General features: G+C 41.1%; 1 protein-coding gene across 1 annotated transcript in view; it reads right to left on the bottom strand.

Annotated features, from left to right (window-relative positions):
• EIF2B4 (eukaryotic translation initiation factor 2B subunit delta) overlaps positions 1–16,557 on the bottom strand; it is an 89,195-nt gene that overhangs the window by 50,357 nt on the left and 22,281 nt on the right. The gene's annotated exons all lie outside the window — the stretch shown is intronic.

The following is a 16,557-nucleotide window of genomic DNA, read 5'->3' on the forward strand; positions in this document are numbered from 1 at the left end:
ATCTGAAGCCCAGGCCACTGTACATGCACAAAAATTCCGAGACTACAAATGGGTGCAGATGCTGCCCTAGAGTAGCTCAGAGGGAGGGGAAAAGCAAGAGTACAGAAAAGCTGAAACCAAACAGACAAGGGAGAAGTAGACCTAGAAAGTGATCAAGGGAAAAAAGAAGGAAAGTAAGAAATGATATCACAAATAAGTGAAACAGATATTGAAGAGAGACTATGGAAAGAAAGATAATGATAATAGATGGTAATGAATTGTGATATACTCTACTCACTGGAAGGTCCTTGAAGTTAGGAATACTAATCATAGTAAATTAGCTGTATTTTATGAGGCAGCTAGGTGGTATACTGGTTCTAGGGCTGAACCTGAAATGGAGAAGACCTGAGTTCAAATTCTTTGAAACACTTTCATATCTGTGGTACAGTGGGTAGAATGATGGGTCTAAAATCAGGAATACTCATCTCCCAGAGTTAATATCTGGCCTCAGACACATATTGTGACCCTGGGAAAGACATTTAACCTATTTACCTCAGTTCCTCATGCAGAGCAAAGAAAATCCCACATGGAGTCCTGAAGAAATAGACACAACTGAACGGAATGACTCATGGGCAAATCATTTTAATCCCTATTCTACTTCAATTTCCTCCCCTGAAAATGAGTTTAATTTTTTTAAAACATTTACAATATAAAAGCTATCTATTATGATGTGACATGTGCCTCAGAACTTTAAGCTCTGGGCTGACAGGTTAAGCATCCTTCCCATGGCAAGTGGGTGGAAGAGAGTGAATCCCAGGAGCAGGAGGCAAGCAAGCTCCTTAGTCCCAGCTCAGGTGTAGGATAAAAAGGAGGCTGTCCCTGTGACTCCCTCAGGATTGTTACTTTCTCAACCCTTTCTCCCAGGATAGGGAAGTCGGTGAATTGCCTAAAAGGCTCTGCTCAGTCCTAGACAATAGCTTAAAGTTTAGCAGAGATGTCAAAACTCAAGTGGCCACCAGAACTCCAAAGTCCTGCCAAAACCACATTCAAATGCAATTGGGAAAACTAGCCGTGTGACCTTGGGCAAGTCACTTAACCCCAATTGCCCTACCTTCCCCTCTCCAAAAAAGCAAAAAAAAATATAATTGGGAAATGTTTGACAAAAAAAAAATACAACATAGATAATGTTAACTTGTGGTTTTCTAAATCAATATGATGCCCTCAGGCATCTGAATGCAGAAGCAGATATAAGAATCCAGTTTTCTTCTGTTAAGGCAGAGGTTTCTGTTAAGGCAGAGGTTAGAGTTGCAAGAATATGTAAAACAGTGCTACTCTTCATATTTTTTTTTTTGTTTTAGGAAATACAGTTTTTTAATATATTAATATATAATGGGTTTATTTTAATATTTAATTTAATATCTTAACACTTCATCCATTTTAATTTCAAATATGGTAAATATTGGTAGATAGAACCTACATAAAAGCTTTTTGGGGTCCTCAATTTTTAAAATTTCAGTCTTGAAAGCAAAAGGTTTAGATTTGGATACAAGTAGAAGCTAGAGAGAAAGAAAGACACATGGAAAGGGGAGCAATACAGTTTTTATTTAGCAATACTCACAAGTGGGAAGGCATAGGGTTATCCATATGATATGTTTATGAAACTGAGCTCAAGCACAGATAAATCTTGAAGGCGCCTGTTACATATCTTGTTTTAAGCAAAACCTTTAATTTCTCTGGGAGAGAGAGATAAGGACTCAGAGGACCACAGGTGGGGTATGATTGCTTGCCTTGAGGCCTTTCAGTCTACTTAAGATGAATTGGTATTCTGAAGGTTGGCATCCAAGGGCATGGATAACCAAGGGTGCTCACATGTGTACTTAGTACTCTGGAGTTTACCATCCCAAAACCAGACCAGCTACCTCTCCGCTTCAGGGTTCTAGGGGGAACCCTGAGGGTCTGGAGGATTTCTTCACTGTTCCAGCCCTACCTCTGCCAGTCCTGGGAAGTAGATACAGCAGCCTAGAAGTTTAAACCCCCATTCCAAGTGTTCCCACCACTTGTTAACCTCCAGTTGTTAGCACTCTTTCATTTAACCAATCAACATCAGTTTGCTTTTACAAAGGGATCTTTATTTGGAAACATATTAAGAAGAGAAATACAAATATCCTTATTCCTCAAATATGGTGGGGGAAGGGGACAGAGGGAGATACACACTCTCCCTCGTCCCAACTTGGCACATTTTCTGGGGAAAATGGGTTCAGGTTTAATGCAGTTTCTACATAGCATTGGTCACATCAAATGTGGCATCACTGCCAAAATGAGGCCTCATTTCAACTAACTCAGGGAGCAAAGGGGTTATGGAGTAATGATTCTGAAGGTCACTGCTCAGCCCTTTTTTGGCTGGCTGCAAAACTCAAAATGGACTCAACTCCCAGACTCTTAGACCTTGAGTGGTTCACTCTCCTGACCTTTTGAAACTCAGGTTTGGGACCTCTAAATTAACCTTCTTTACCTAAAATGAATTGTTATCTCAAAGGGATAGGGCCTTCTCTCTTCTCTCACTGGAACACCAATAGCCAGGAAGAAGTCAAAGAGAAGAGGTCACACTAAGATCAAGGAAGGACTGACTGACTGACTGATGCCCTTTCAATGATTTTCTTTTCCTCCCCCATCCCAGTTCTGCCTCTACAGTCACAGCCAAACAAAAGGCTTTTTCTCTTGATGTGATTAGCAAACCAGAACCAATTACGGAACATCTATGCATACTATAGTCTTTCCAAGTCACTTCCATCATACGTCATTCACCATTTTCTAAGGAGTAGGCACCCCACCCTCTTCCATGTGGGAAATTGCATCAACAGCATTTCACTCATGGCCAGTCTCCCCTTACATATACACTAGTACTAGGTCCAATCTTGGAGGCTACCCTCAAATTTTTTTTGACTCACAGAATTGCAGCTGAGCTATTTAAAATCCTAAAAGATGATGCTGTTTGAGTGTTTGTTGCACTCAATGTGCCAGCAAATTTGGAAAATTCAACAGTGGCCACTGGCTTGGAAAAGGTCAGTTTATATCCCAATCTTAAAGAAGGGCAATGTCAAAAAAAGTTCTAATTATCGAACAATTGCATTCTTTTCACACACTAGCAAAGGTTGTGCTTAAGATTTTGAAAGCTAGGCTTCAGCAGTAAGAGAATTACCAGAAGAATTGAAGATTCTGATTACTGAGAATTACCAGAAGAGCAGGCTGGTTTTCAAAGAGGTAGAACTAGAGACCAAATTGCGAACATTGACTGGATTACTGAGAAAACAAGAGAGTTCCAGAAAAAAACAACAACTACTTTTCCTTCATTGACTATACTAAAAGCTTTTAACTATGTGGATCAGAACAAAATGTGGCAAGTCCTCAAAGAGATGAAACTACCAAATCATCTTGTCTCCTGAGGAACTTGTACATGGATCAAGAAGCAACAATCAGAACTAAATATGAAACAACTGATTTGTTCAAGATAGCGAAATGAGTACAACAAGACTGTATGTTGTCACCTTATTTATTTAATATACAGAGTGCATCATGTGAAATGCCAGACTGAATGAATCAAAAGTTGGAATTAAGGTTGTGGTAAGAGACATCAACAATCTCAGTTATGCAGATGATACCACTCTGATGGCAGAAAAAGAAGAATTAAGAAGTCTCTCAATAAGGGTGAAAGAGGAGAGTGTAAAAGTTAGCTTGAAGCTTCACGTTAAAAAAACTAAGATCATTGCTTCCCGGCAAATTGAGGGAGAAGAAATGAAAACACTGTCAGATTTTAAATTCTTGGGCTCAAAGATCACTGCAGATTGTGACTGCAGTCATGAAATTGAAAGATGCTTGCTATTTGGAAGCAAAGCTATGGCAAATCTGGAGAGAATACTAAAATGCAGAGACATCACCTTGCCAACAAAGGTCCATATGGTCAAAGCTATGGTTTTCCTCTGGTTCTGATAGATCTAGGCTATTTTCATTCATGATTTCTTGACATAGAGAATTCAGACTTTTTTTTTAAATCATGATTTTCAGGGAGCCCAATGACTCTCCTTGATTTATTTTCCAGGTCAGCTGTTTTTGATAGAAGATCTTGTATTTTCTGCTACTTTTTTCCATTTTTAAATTTCTCCTAATATTTCTTACTGTGTCATAGAGTTCACACCTTTCCTTTCTGGCCTCTGCCCCTGGCTCTTTGAACTTCTTTCTTCATCATGATCCATCAGTCTTTTCACCCTGGAAGGTCATTCTGCCTCTGGGTTCCCTTCTTCTGACTAGTCAATTCTTCCCAGAATATTCATTTTAAAGAAAGTACCTGGGACAGATATATTTACATCTTCGTTCCATTCTGGGCTCCATTCCTAATTCTCTTTACTTCTTGCCTTTTTTAATTTAAATTTTATTTTATTTTAAGGTCTATATTCTTTCCCTTACACTTCCCTCACTCCCCATTGAGAAAGCAAGAAAAACAAAACCCATTACAAACATGTATAATTTGACTCTGTCCAAAATATATACGCTCTCCACACACACACACACCCCAATCTGAACACTGGCCATCATTATTCTATCTGGAAGTGCTTCACAATGAGTCCTCTAAAATTGTAGTTGTATTCTTATACATATAGGTCTCCTTTCATTTTTCTTTGATTTCTTTGGTGTATAGACTTACTAGTTGCATTGCTAGATCAAAATATATGCATAATTTAATGGTTTGGGGGGCAGAGTTCCCAAATGCTTTCTAGTATAGTGGACCAGTTCACAGCTCCATCTACTTTTTATTAATGTACCTGGCATTAGATCCATACCTACAATAGCAGCCAAGCCCAATGAGGAGTAAAATCCTGAGTTACCTGCTAGACCCAGTCCAGTCAAGGATAAACACTGAGGTGTTGTTTTGTTTTTTTTGCAAACAAGTGAGAATCTTGTCCATCAGCTGTACTGGATTTGGAAATAAACTTAGTAGGGGCTTTGCGGTGATCAGTTTTAAATTTAAACCCAATTCACTATCCTTTGGGGTTAAGATGAAATAGGAAAGAGTATGCCCTTGGGTTGGGGAGAGGAGAGAATGTGTTTTGTGCTTCTGTTCTTGCTATATCTTCTCAGTAAATATATATTTGTAAAATATAATTAATGTTAACTGGTTAAAATTATATGGAGCAGAAGGACAGAGACAAGATGGTGTAGGAACAGGAAGAAGTACAGAGAACTCCCCATTAAAATTCCTCCAGGGGCAGCTAGATGGTACAAGGAATAGAACACTGGTGCTAGAGTCAGGAGGACCTGAGTTCAAATCTGACCTCAGACACTTGTGACCTTGGGCAAGTCACTTAACCCCAATTACCTTGCCTTCCCCCCTCAAAAAAAAAAAAACCAAACACAAAAAACTCCTCCAAACAGATGTAAAAAATAAACCAGACTGAATTCTGATTGGGAAATCCAAGGGAAAAATCACACTTTTCCAGAGCAAGTTGGCAAAGTGAGATGGAGAGATCTGTGAATATTGGGGATGGGGTCTGATAAGTAGTGCTTCATTGCAGGGAGAGGCTGCCTATATATCCAGGCAAGAGGTGGTCCAGACCCAACCAGGTCACCAAGCCTGTGTGTGTGTGTGTGTGTGTGTGTGTGTGTGTGTGTGTGTGTGTGTCTGTAGAGAGACAGAGACAGAGAGACAGAGACAGAGAGAGAGAGAGCACTCAGGAACAAGTACAAACTGGCAGCTTTGTTATTTACTACCCAGGTCACAGTCACAGATCCAGAGTGAACAGAGGGAGAGACCTACATCCATGGGTAGCATGCCAGGGTGAGGAGCTGTCTTGGATCCTACTTTGTGTGATGAGAAAGGAGGAAGTTGAAGATGAGAAAGAAAAAAGCATCAGCAATGTGGCTCTGACTCCAGGAGTGAGGTACTGTATAGTAAGAGGCCTAAGGTTCTCTCTTCTCCTAGTACAACTTGTGGTCCCATGAAATTGGGTATTGCCCCAGTTTTTTTGTGTGTGTTTTAAGTGAAGAAGATTTATCTGTAGGCTTCAACCTTTCGAGTTGTGAAAGGTCAGGAGAACAAGCCATCTGGGCATCTGGGAAATAGGGAGTCTGAGGAGTCTAGGAATTGAGTCCATGCCAAGTTTTGCAACCAACTCAACACTGACCCACCCCAGAAGTGGCTGAGGATGAGTACTTTATCCAGCAGCAATGATAAATTTGGATGTGAATTTGGTGGGACCAATACTATGTAGAAATTGTACTAAGTCTGAGCTCATTCTCCCCAGTGACTGAGATGGTATAGGGAAGAGTATATCCCAAGGTGTCAGAGAAGGAATGTTGGTACTTTAGTTCTTGCTACATCTTCAAAGTAAAAAATCCCCTTGTGAAAGTTAATTAATGTTAATTGGTTCAGGGGTTTGGGGTTCTAGTCATTCTTTTGGTCAACAACTGGGGACAAAACTGATGGGGGCTTGAGTGAATTGTTTTAGAGAAGAGATAATGCAAACCTTTCAGTATACTTCTAGAACCTTGAAGGGGAGATGTAGCCATCTTGACTCTGGTTTAGTGAGCCCAGAGTATATATCAAGGAAAGAAAGTATGCTTTTATGGAAGTTTCACCAAAAAATCATCCTTTGTCAAATAATGTGTTCTGATTTTTAGTTCAAAAAATACAATCACTGAAACTAGACTAAGGCATTGATCTTGGTTGTCTGAACTGCCTCCTTTTATGCTAAATAGTCTCCAATTCTTTTAATCTTTCTCGTTGTCATTACCTTATGTTTGTTTTTGTAAGATGGATAACTTTTCTTAACCCTGGAAACTATTTTTGAGTGGATACCTTAGTGATGGGGGGAGGGGGGGAATAGGTGTTACAGGGACTCTAATGACTAGAGTCCCTCAGCGGTCAGTCTGGAATGAATTCACTAGGCCCAGGCAATCTTTGAAGTCAGGATTATGAGAGTTTATTGTTATGCTTTACAGCGTGCAAGAGTTCTTAGGGAAACTTAAAGAAGTCATAGATATAGTTTTTAAGGAATCACAACAGTAAATCAGATGTCAACTATGCTAACTAGGTGAGTAAGGGTGGGATTAGGGAGGAGTTAAGGAGTGGTCAATGCTTAAAGGAACATGCACTTTTAATATCAACTGTGCAGGCGTCTTGCCCATAATTTACTGGGAAATAGCCCAAGGGGGCGCTACCTGGAGGTGTGGTTTTAGGCTTGAAACTCACTAAGTTAACGGTCAGAGCTGACTGATAAATGCCTAGTCTGCTACCCATCGGTGTCATGTTTGACAAGATGAATGTTGGGAACCAAGGCTAATGGAGACTTAGTATGTGTCTAACTGGCTAAGGAGTTAACCTACAGATAGTGCATTGAAGGATTCATAGGTGCAGTTGGCCATTATACTAAGGGGAGATAAACAGTTCATGAATTGTTGCTAGGCAGAGTGCCGGCAGGGGGAAGGGGCAGAGTTAATGCTCTGAGGCTGGGGGGGGGGGGAAATGTGATTTTACAAACTGGTTTTACAAATTGATTTTACAAACTGATGTTACAAACATAGACACCCCAAGCACCCCATCATTAGCATCTGTATGTAAGTATTTCCGATGGGCAGTTATATTTAGGCAACCAAATGATAAAATCAGAAAGTCATTTATTGAGTACATAATCAATTCAACAAACATATTAAAGGCTATTGTGTCTTCAGCATTATATGAAGTGCTAAAAGAGATTAAAAAATTTAAATTCCATCTCCTAACAGACATACTGTTTTTCATGCCTAGAGTATTCTCCCTCCATATCCCTTTGAACCACTGGCTTTCCTTGAGACTTAGTTAATGTAATGCCTAAGTACTGTTGCAAGAACTTTCAGGGTCCTTGCTGGCCACTGCATGAGTACAGATTACAAATAGACAGATACACTATAGGTTATTTAGCCACACAAAAGTATGACACACACCATCAGTAGGTGATGGACATTTGTGTCTTACAGTTCCACACACAGCATATGTAGAGAGTCTGTCCTCTTGAGCTTTGTAACCCAGAGAGTTTGGGTCATATCAGGCAGGTCACATGGGCAGACTTAACAAAATAGTTTTGGGTAAGATAAGGTAGGACACAAAGAAAAAGGTACAAACCTTTAGCATAGCTATTTCATACCTCACCAAAGGAAAGAGTATCTTCTTCATCAGTCAGTTAATTAGCATTTTAAGCTCCTACTAATGAGCCCTATTAGATAGGATAAAGAGAAAGAGGTGAGTTTCTGAAACTATTCAGTCCTGTGAGTTTTCTTTTGTAACTGTAAAGTGATTGGGGGAGAGGGGTACAGAAGGAGTTGTCGTTCAGTCAATTTTCAGTTGTGTCTGACTCTTCATGACCCCATTTGGTAAGTAGAGGGGAGGTGGGCAGGGCCTTGGGGAAACCCAAGTAAGACCATCAAGACCCAGAGCCCTTTGGTTTTCAGAACCAGGCTTTCAACTAAAAGCACCCAGAACCAAGGCTGTTTTGTGTTGTAATAAAGCTACAACCAAAAGCAGGGCTAGTACTAGTCTTGTTCATTCATTCAACAAACATTAAGCTTCCTTTATTAAGGACCAAATAAGCTAACATTTTCAAAGCTTTAGCACAATGCCTGCAACCTAGTAGATGCTAATAAATTCCTCTCTCTCCTAAGCACCTAGCAGGGCCAAGCATTGTACTTGGTACTGGAGGGACAAAGAAAATTACACAGACTTCCAGAATTATTACAGTAGAAATTTCCCAAGGATTCTGTCCTGAGACCTCACATGGCTCACTATATCTAGGTAATTGGTTGATTTTTAGGTCCTGAAATGCCCAGGGAACTCCAAGGTTAGTAGAAGCAAAGGTGACCAGGGTCTCTCCCCTCCTGATGGGAGAATTTTCATTTTCATGTCATGATTCTGCTTGCCCTTCTTTGACACTCCTTACCCCTTCTGTCAGAATACTGGGACCAAAGGGGAAGTGCTCCGTTGCATTCTACCCTAAGCACCTAGACCCACTCATTACCATCACAGAGACAGCAAGGACTACTGACCATTAGGAGAAAGATTAGGAGTGACAAAGACAATATATGCTCTGTAACTCTTGCAGATAGTAAGAAGAAAAATCTACAGGACTTTAGGCCTGGTAATTTCCTAGCATCAAGGAAAACTACTTATCTTGCTTGTCCTGACAACTAATTAAATCAAGGAGTGGAGGAAATCTTTATGAGGGGAAGGGAACTTTCAACTCACCACTCCTAGAGAAAGCTAATCTTATCCACTTCGTATGGACTCTTTTAGTATCAATTACTGAAGCAGAGTAGAGACATGTTCTGATGTTCCTTATTCTGATGGGTATATCCTGTTCAGGGCTTGTATCACTATATCCATATGCAGGATTGGGGGCTAATGGCTGGTAAAGTGAACAGGCTCTTCTGCCTGTTCCCAAAATTTAGTAGCTAATACTCTCTAAATGAATAGTTATGGGGTACATATTACCCCTGTGCCATTTGATAGGTGAAAGCAAAATAGAATTAGTGTACACACTGATGAGATTTTTTGGGAAGAATATGAATTATTGCTTATTTTGTGAAAAAGCTTCTCTTCTGGCTTTGATCCTTATCCATGAAATCTTTTTAACCTTCAAATGTTGCTGAACATTATTGAAAAGAGCTAATGGGTCAGGTGGCCTATGCCTGAGCTGGTGTACAGTTTTTTCCTGAATGCAAATTGTCTAGAGCATAGATGCCTAGGTCTTAGACAGTTTTTTCCATATTCATGATTAGTTTTTAAAATTAATTTTTGCAAGCATTTATTATCCCTCCCTCCCACTACTATCTATGAATAGATAGCAAATCTACATAGTCTAGCACTCAGGGGTGGGGAACTGCAGCCTTGAGGCCACATGTGGCCCTCTAGGTCCTCAAGTGCAGCCCTTTGACTGAATCCAAACTTCACAGAACAACTCCTTTTATTAAGGGGATTTGTTCTGTGAAGTTTGTGTTCAGTTAAAGTGCCATTCTTGAGGACCTAGAGGGCCACATACAGCCTCGAGGCAAAGGTTCACTACCCAGGACTCTAGCTAAACAAATTCACGTATTGATCATACCCCAAAATGTATACGGGTCAGCTAGAAGGTACAGTGGATAGAGTACTGGGCCTGAAGTCAGGAAGACTCATCTCAGTTAAAATTTGACCTCAGATACTTATTAGCTGTTTGACTCTGGATATATCACTTAGCCCTGTTTGCCTTCCTTATTTGTAAAATGAGCTGGAGAAAGAAATGACAAACTACTCCAGTATTTCTGCCAAGAAAACCTAAATTAGGTGAGGAAGAGTAGGACATACTGAAACAACAAAGCAGCAGCAACAATAAATGTATTTTTCATAGTATATGTATTTCAGGTCCATTACCTATCTGGCAGGAAATAGATGGGCTTTACCTTTAGTTCTCTGGGATCTTCTTGGTTGGTCTTTGTATTGATCAGAATTCTGTCTTTCAGTTTGTTTTTTTGTTTCAGCTCTGTTGTTCACTTCACTCTGTATCAGTTCATAGAGTTCATAGAGATTTTCCCAGGCTCTTCTGCAACTGTTTATTTCATTATGTCTTATGGTTCAATAATATGTCATTACATTAATATATCATAATTTGTTTAGCCATTCTCCAATAGGCCACTGAGAACATTAGCAAAGCAGGAAGAACAAAAATTGAACTTGAAATCAGAAGGCTTGGGTTTAGAAACTTATTATTTATGTGATTACGGGTGACAACCTCTCCACACCCCAGTTTCTTCATCTATATAATGGGAATACTTGCATTGTCAAGGGTTGTGAGTAAAGCACTTTCAAAGTCATAAAGCACTCTATAAATATGAGCTATTATTATATGGATTTTGTCCTGTAGATTTTGTGGGGAGGGGTGGAAATTGATGACATTTGAGCAGAGTAAGGACAATTTAACAAACATTTACTTAGTACCTAGTATTTCAAGACCATACAAGGGGGGCACTCCCATTGTCCTTTGATCAAACCGGTGAATTTCTTAAGCAACCTGATGAAAATATAACAATAGTTATATTTGCTTTTCTATGCTGAGAGGAGAAAGTTTCCTGCCTAGGAACTCCTGACACTCACATTTCTGTTTCATTTCAGAAACACTCCTGCATTAATACAGGTGTGGACAGTGGGCCAAAGGAAGAGAAATTGATCTTTTTTTGGTCAAACCTTCAGGATCAGATCAAATCTGTATAAGAACAGAGTCTTTGGCAGTGGTTCCTGAACCACAAAGTTACACAGAGACAAAAATCAAACAGTCCTTGCCCTCAAGGATTTTACAGTCTACTGAGTAGGGTGCCTGAATTGGTCTTAATTACTTCTTTTTAAAAATTGATAAACTGTTTTTATATCACCTTCATTTCTGAGTATCTTTTCCCCCCTTCCCTCCCCAACAAGCCATCCCCTATATCAAAGCTTGTTTTTAAAAAGAAGAAAAAGCAGTTTAGCAAAACCTCTTCATACACAAATGGAACCCAACAGTATATAAAATTTTTTATTACTCACAGTTTCCCACTGTGGTGGCAAAGAAGGAAGGGTTGTGCATTTAAAAAATTTCAAATAAGGCTAGTTCATTGTAATTACACAGTGTTCAATTGTATTTTTTTGGTTCTTTCTATTTCCATCATTGTTGTTATTGTATATGTATTTTCCTAGTTCTCACTTTACTCTATGTCAGTTCATTTACCTTCTCGTGCTGGTGAATTTTTCATTTTCTATAGCACAGCAACATTCCATTACGTTCCTGTACCACAAATGGTTGAGTCATTCCCAGGTGAAGGGCATCTACTTTGTTTCTAGTTCTTTGCTACCACAAAAAGTGCTATCATAGATATTTTGGTGTATGTGGTACCTTGGCTTCAATTACTTCTTGTATTTTTTCACATAATGAATTACAAAGTTTATATTCATTTGCAATTTGTGATGTGAAAATAATACAGGAATTAAAACATTCTGTTGTGTGTAGGATTAGGATTAGTGGCTCGTGCATAGGTGTTATTAACGAATTCCACCTATCTAGAAGATAGAAGGATCATAGATTTATAGCTATTAAATCTAACCCCCTCATTTTGCAAATAGAGAAGAAACTAAGGCCCATAAATGCAAAATGATTTGCTTAAGATCACATAACTTAGGTTTCCCTTATTTAAACTCTATTCACTTGCCACTTTACTCTACTCTGGCTAAGTATATACTAAATTCACTTATTTCTATATTGTAGAAGGCATTCGAGTACTGTCAATTGAAATTAAACTAATTTAAAATGTGTTCGGTTTCTGGGAATCGTTATTTTACATTTCTGTGCTTTCCCCCCATCCTCCCCTTCATTTCTGTGTCAGGTTGTCCCCATCCTACTTGTAGCTCTTGCCTTTGCCTACCTGAGCTCTGCCATCAGCTAGTGGCTTAATCTAGGGGTTGCTTCATCCCCTTTTCTGCAGCTTAGAACTATCATGCTGTTTTGGAATGCACTTCCTTGCTCCCTAGGTGGGGGTCTGAGCATGTCACTCATCCTTACTCAATAAACTCCAGAGTTTTCTTCCGGCATCAAATATAAAACCCTTTGCTTGGATTTTAAAGCCCTTCATAACCTAATCCTTTCATTCTAGTCTTCTTACACTTAATTTCCCTCCACTTGCTTTACAAGTTAGTGACATTGGCCTTCTTGCTGTTCCTCACACAAGGCACTCCATCTTTATACTCAGAGAATTTTCATTAGCTAGTCCCCATATCTTTTGCTTTCCCTCTTCACTTCTGCCTCCAGGCTCCCTTCAGGTATCAGCTAAAGAAGGCAGGATATCCTCCTTCACCTACATTTAGTAAATGCTTAATAAACAACAACAAATGCTTGTTGATTTGACTTAGACATCTTGTTTCAATGATGGGGTTTGGTGACTGAAAGTAGTAGTAAAAAATATAAAAAATAAAGTAGTAGAATCAGTTTTTTTCAGAATTAATATTGCTGTTAACAATGAATTCCTATCCTTTACTAATTGTGCCTAGTTTCTTCAGATGCAATAGTTTGTGCAGAGCTGTTCATACCATTCCTCTCCAGTTACATTTTCTTTCCTCTTTTGGGACAGTATAAGTCTCTCTTAGACATACCTTCTTCATTCACTTCATTCTCCAAGTGTTACTCCTGTAACGGTGCTTTACTCACATACAAAGTCTGCACTCTAGCTGGCTCCTATCCTGGTTTTGTCCCTAACTGGCTTTGAGTCTCTGGGTAAATACTGTAAACTTTCTGTGCCTGAGATGGTTTTTTCCTTTGGTTTCCCCCCCCCCCTTTTTTTTTTGAGATTTTGAAATCTCTTAATACGAATAATGCATGTGAAAGTGTTCTGAAAAGCACTGTATGTTATGTAAAAACACAAGAAGAATTATTAATTTGTACTTCTTTACATATGTTGTCTATTACAGGCTGGTCTGTAGGCATATCTCTATTCCTGCTGTTTATCAATGTTTCTCTTGCACTTATTAATCAAGAAACATTAAGCGCTTACAATGTGCCAAGCTCTGGGGCTAAATGATATGGATACAATGACGAAAATTAAACAGTTCGTGCCTTCAAGAAATTTATCCTCTAATCCTAAACAGACGGCAGACCCCTCCAGGGCTTCCCTGTCATTAGGAGTTATAGCTTTAAGGGAACAGTGAAGATCATCTAGTTCAATGACCTCATTTTACAAGTGAGGAAACTGAGGTACCGACAGGTTAAAAGTCGAAGGTCACACGTATAACAAGTAACAAAGGCGGGATTCAAATTTAAATCCTCTTACTCCAAATCTAATGCTTCCTCTATACTGCGCGGTCCCATTGGCTGCGTCTAATTTCTTTTGTCTGCCTACCTCTTGCCACATCGGCCCCGAAGGAAGTAAACAGTCTTCCGGCTGTGGAATCCTAGACCAGCTGACACTCAGAGAGGGGCGGAGAGAGGGAGGAGCACACGGGGAGGGGCGGGGGGGAGGGGCAGGCCGCCTGTCCAGACAGACCAGACCGAAAGGCTGACTTCTTTGACTGGAGCGCTTAGGGGAAAAGAGGAGGGGAAACCTCTCTGACGTAAAAGGAGGGGAGGTGGGACGAAACTGCCTACGCCTCACACTGAGTGGCTAAGAAGGGCACCTCCCCTCCCACTGTGATCCACCTAGACCAATAGAATTTCAGCGTCGGCTCAGTGCCGCTAGCCAATTGGTTGAGGTGAGGAGGGCGGGGCTCAGGGTTCGGTTGAGCTGTGGAGAGCCGCTGTGAGAGAGCTGCGCCTAGTCTAGTTGAGCCCAACAGAGCAGAGCCTCCGGCACCGGAACCGGAGCTAGAACCGGAGCCGGACCTGCAGCGGAGGCTGAGGGGACGGAAGCCCATACGTGAGTGAGCCAGAGGAGAGGCGAGGAGGGCGTGAGGGGAAGAGCGGCGTTGAGGCCGGTGGGGGAGCTGGGGAGGAGGTGGAGGGACCAAGTTGACTGTCCGGCCCCAGTGTGTGGCCCCGGAGCTTTGGGCCTTCTCCCTGGGCCCTGACGTAGTGGTGCGGCCCGACCGCAGGCCAGAGAGTGGCAGCTCGCCTCGTAGTCAGGGCCAGCGACTCCAACGGCCTGGCCCGCGGCTGTGACTGGCCTACCGGGCTTAGGGGACTGAGGCCTCGAACCATTGGCTGACCGTGGGCGTGGCCTCCTGCCCGCTGACAGCCCCGCGTGACAGGGGACGGACACCCCGGGCCGTCCAGCCCCGCAGCCCCGCCGTCCCGCGGCTGAGGAAGTGTCAGAGGGCCTGTCCCGAGACGCGCTGGCTCGTCTCCTCACTGCGGAGCCACCGGTTCCACATGCCCCGGGCGCCAGCTTTGCCGAACGCACCCCAGTGAGGTCAGCTCCGGACGAGGGGCACTTGGCTGCCAGGGGCCTCCTGGCTTTTGTTGGAGAGGAGAACTCAGATCCTGTCCAGCCGGCAACACTCAACAAAACAGTGGTGGACGAACGCTGTAGAGCTGTGCTCTGGTTTTTCGGTAGCAATTTCTCCACCAATAAGCATTTATTAAGTGCCTATGTTGAGCCAGGTGTTTGGGGATTTAGAATGCCGGCAGGTAGAATTTTGCAGCGGTTCTTTTCCACTTCTGAGCTCCGCCGCCACTCCCCCTCCACCCTGTTCCTGGTGAGGATGTGGGTAGAGGGCGGTATTGAGGTAGAAGTCTCTTCCTTCCCTTGGCCTGGCGGTGCTTCTTTGTGGGGGCCATCTCCAGTCGTCCTGATCTTTATCTTGCCCCTGGACCCAGATGGCTTCGGAGGAAACAATGAGGCTGGTGACTTTGCACAGCCCTGCCACTCTTAAATCCAATTCACTTGCAAGTCATGGCATCACCTTCCTAATGTCATGGTCTTCTTCTAGAAGGAAGGACAAACGACACCAACCTGGCAGGGGTTCTTTAAGGTCATGACAGGGGTCCCCTTCCTAGTACAGGTATTCTTTAGTGGTCCCCTGGAGGGGATCTCATCTTCATCCCCAGCTGTTCATGCTCTCCATCTTAATTTTTATATATTTTCTATGTATATTGTTTCCCCAAGAGATTATAGCTCCTCAAGGAAAAAGACAGTTCTTTTTTGTCTTTAAATCCCTATAACAGTAGATATTTTAATAGATGCTTGTTGAATGAATTGATATTGATACTAGAATCTTGGACACTATATCTAGAAAGAAAAAGATCTTTGAGAGAGCATGGCCATTATTGATGAGGCACTGGCTATGACTTTCATTCTGTGTTGCTTTATTGTGTTAAGCCAGGAGTTCAGAATCTCCTTATACCCTCATTGTCTCTGTGGGCTTCTGGCATGTGAATTCCAAAGGTGAAGAGTCCTTTTGACACCTACCTGAAAATCATACTTTGGTATTGGTCTATCAGTAACTTCCTGTTTTGCTTTTTGGGAAGTAACTGGCACTTGAAAACTTCATAGTAACCAATCATGTTTATTGCTAAGAATGATATTAGAACCCATTTCTAGAAAAGTATGCAGGCTTAAAAAGAGTAGAGTAGGTTTAAGTAAACCAAGGATTTAAGAAGCAAATTTATCAAATTTTGCTAGTTAATTCTCCCACTGGAAGGTGAATTTAAGTTCTCCTGTATCCTGAGATACAAGATCACTTATAAGGATGACTGGTAAGGACTTCCTTATTTTAATTTTTTCAAAGGTGAAAGTGGGGGAACATGTTTATTTTTTAGTAGCATTTCAGAGAAAGAGGAAACAGAATGACCCCTCATCCCTAAACCCCTGTAGAGACCAGTTACTTGGGGGTATACTAGACAGAAAAGTTATACAGTCCCTAATAGTCCTGATAATGCTGAACTTCTGAAAATTCTCCCTTATTTTACCACAAAGGAATGATAGGTAAAGAACTAAATAATGGTATGAAGAAGAGTATCTTTGATTTAGTGATATTTTTGTTAGTTTGTGTTATTAAAAAGAAATGACATCAGATTGGAATTGAATATATATATATATATATATATATATATATATATATATATATAT

Source organism: Petaurus breviceps, unplaced genomic scaffold, assembly GCF_028583685.1.
Source record: "Petaurus breviceps papuanus isolate PSGF00001 unplaced genomic scaffold, PetGlider_PUasm1.0 90845, whole genome shotgun sequence".
NCBI classification, from domain to species: domain Eukaryota; kingdom Metazoa; phylum Chordata; class Mammalia; order Diprotodontia; family Petauridae; genus Petaurus; species Petaurus breviceps.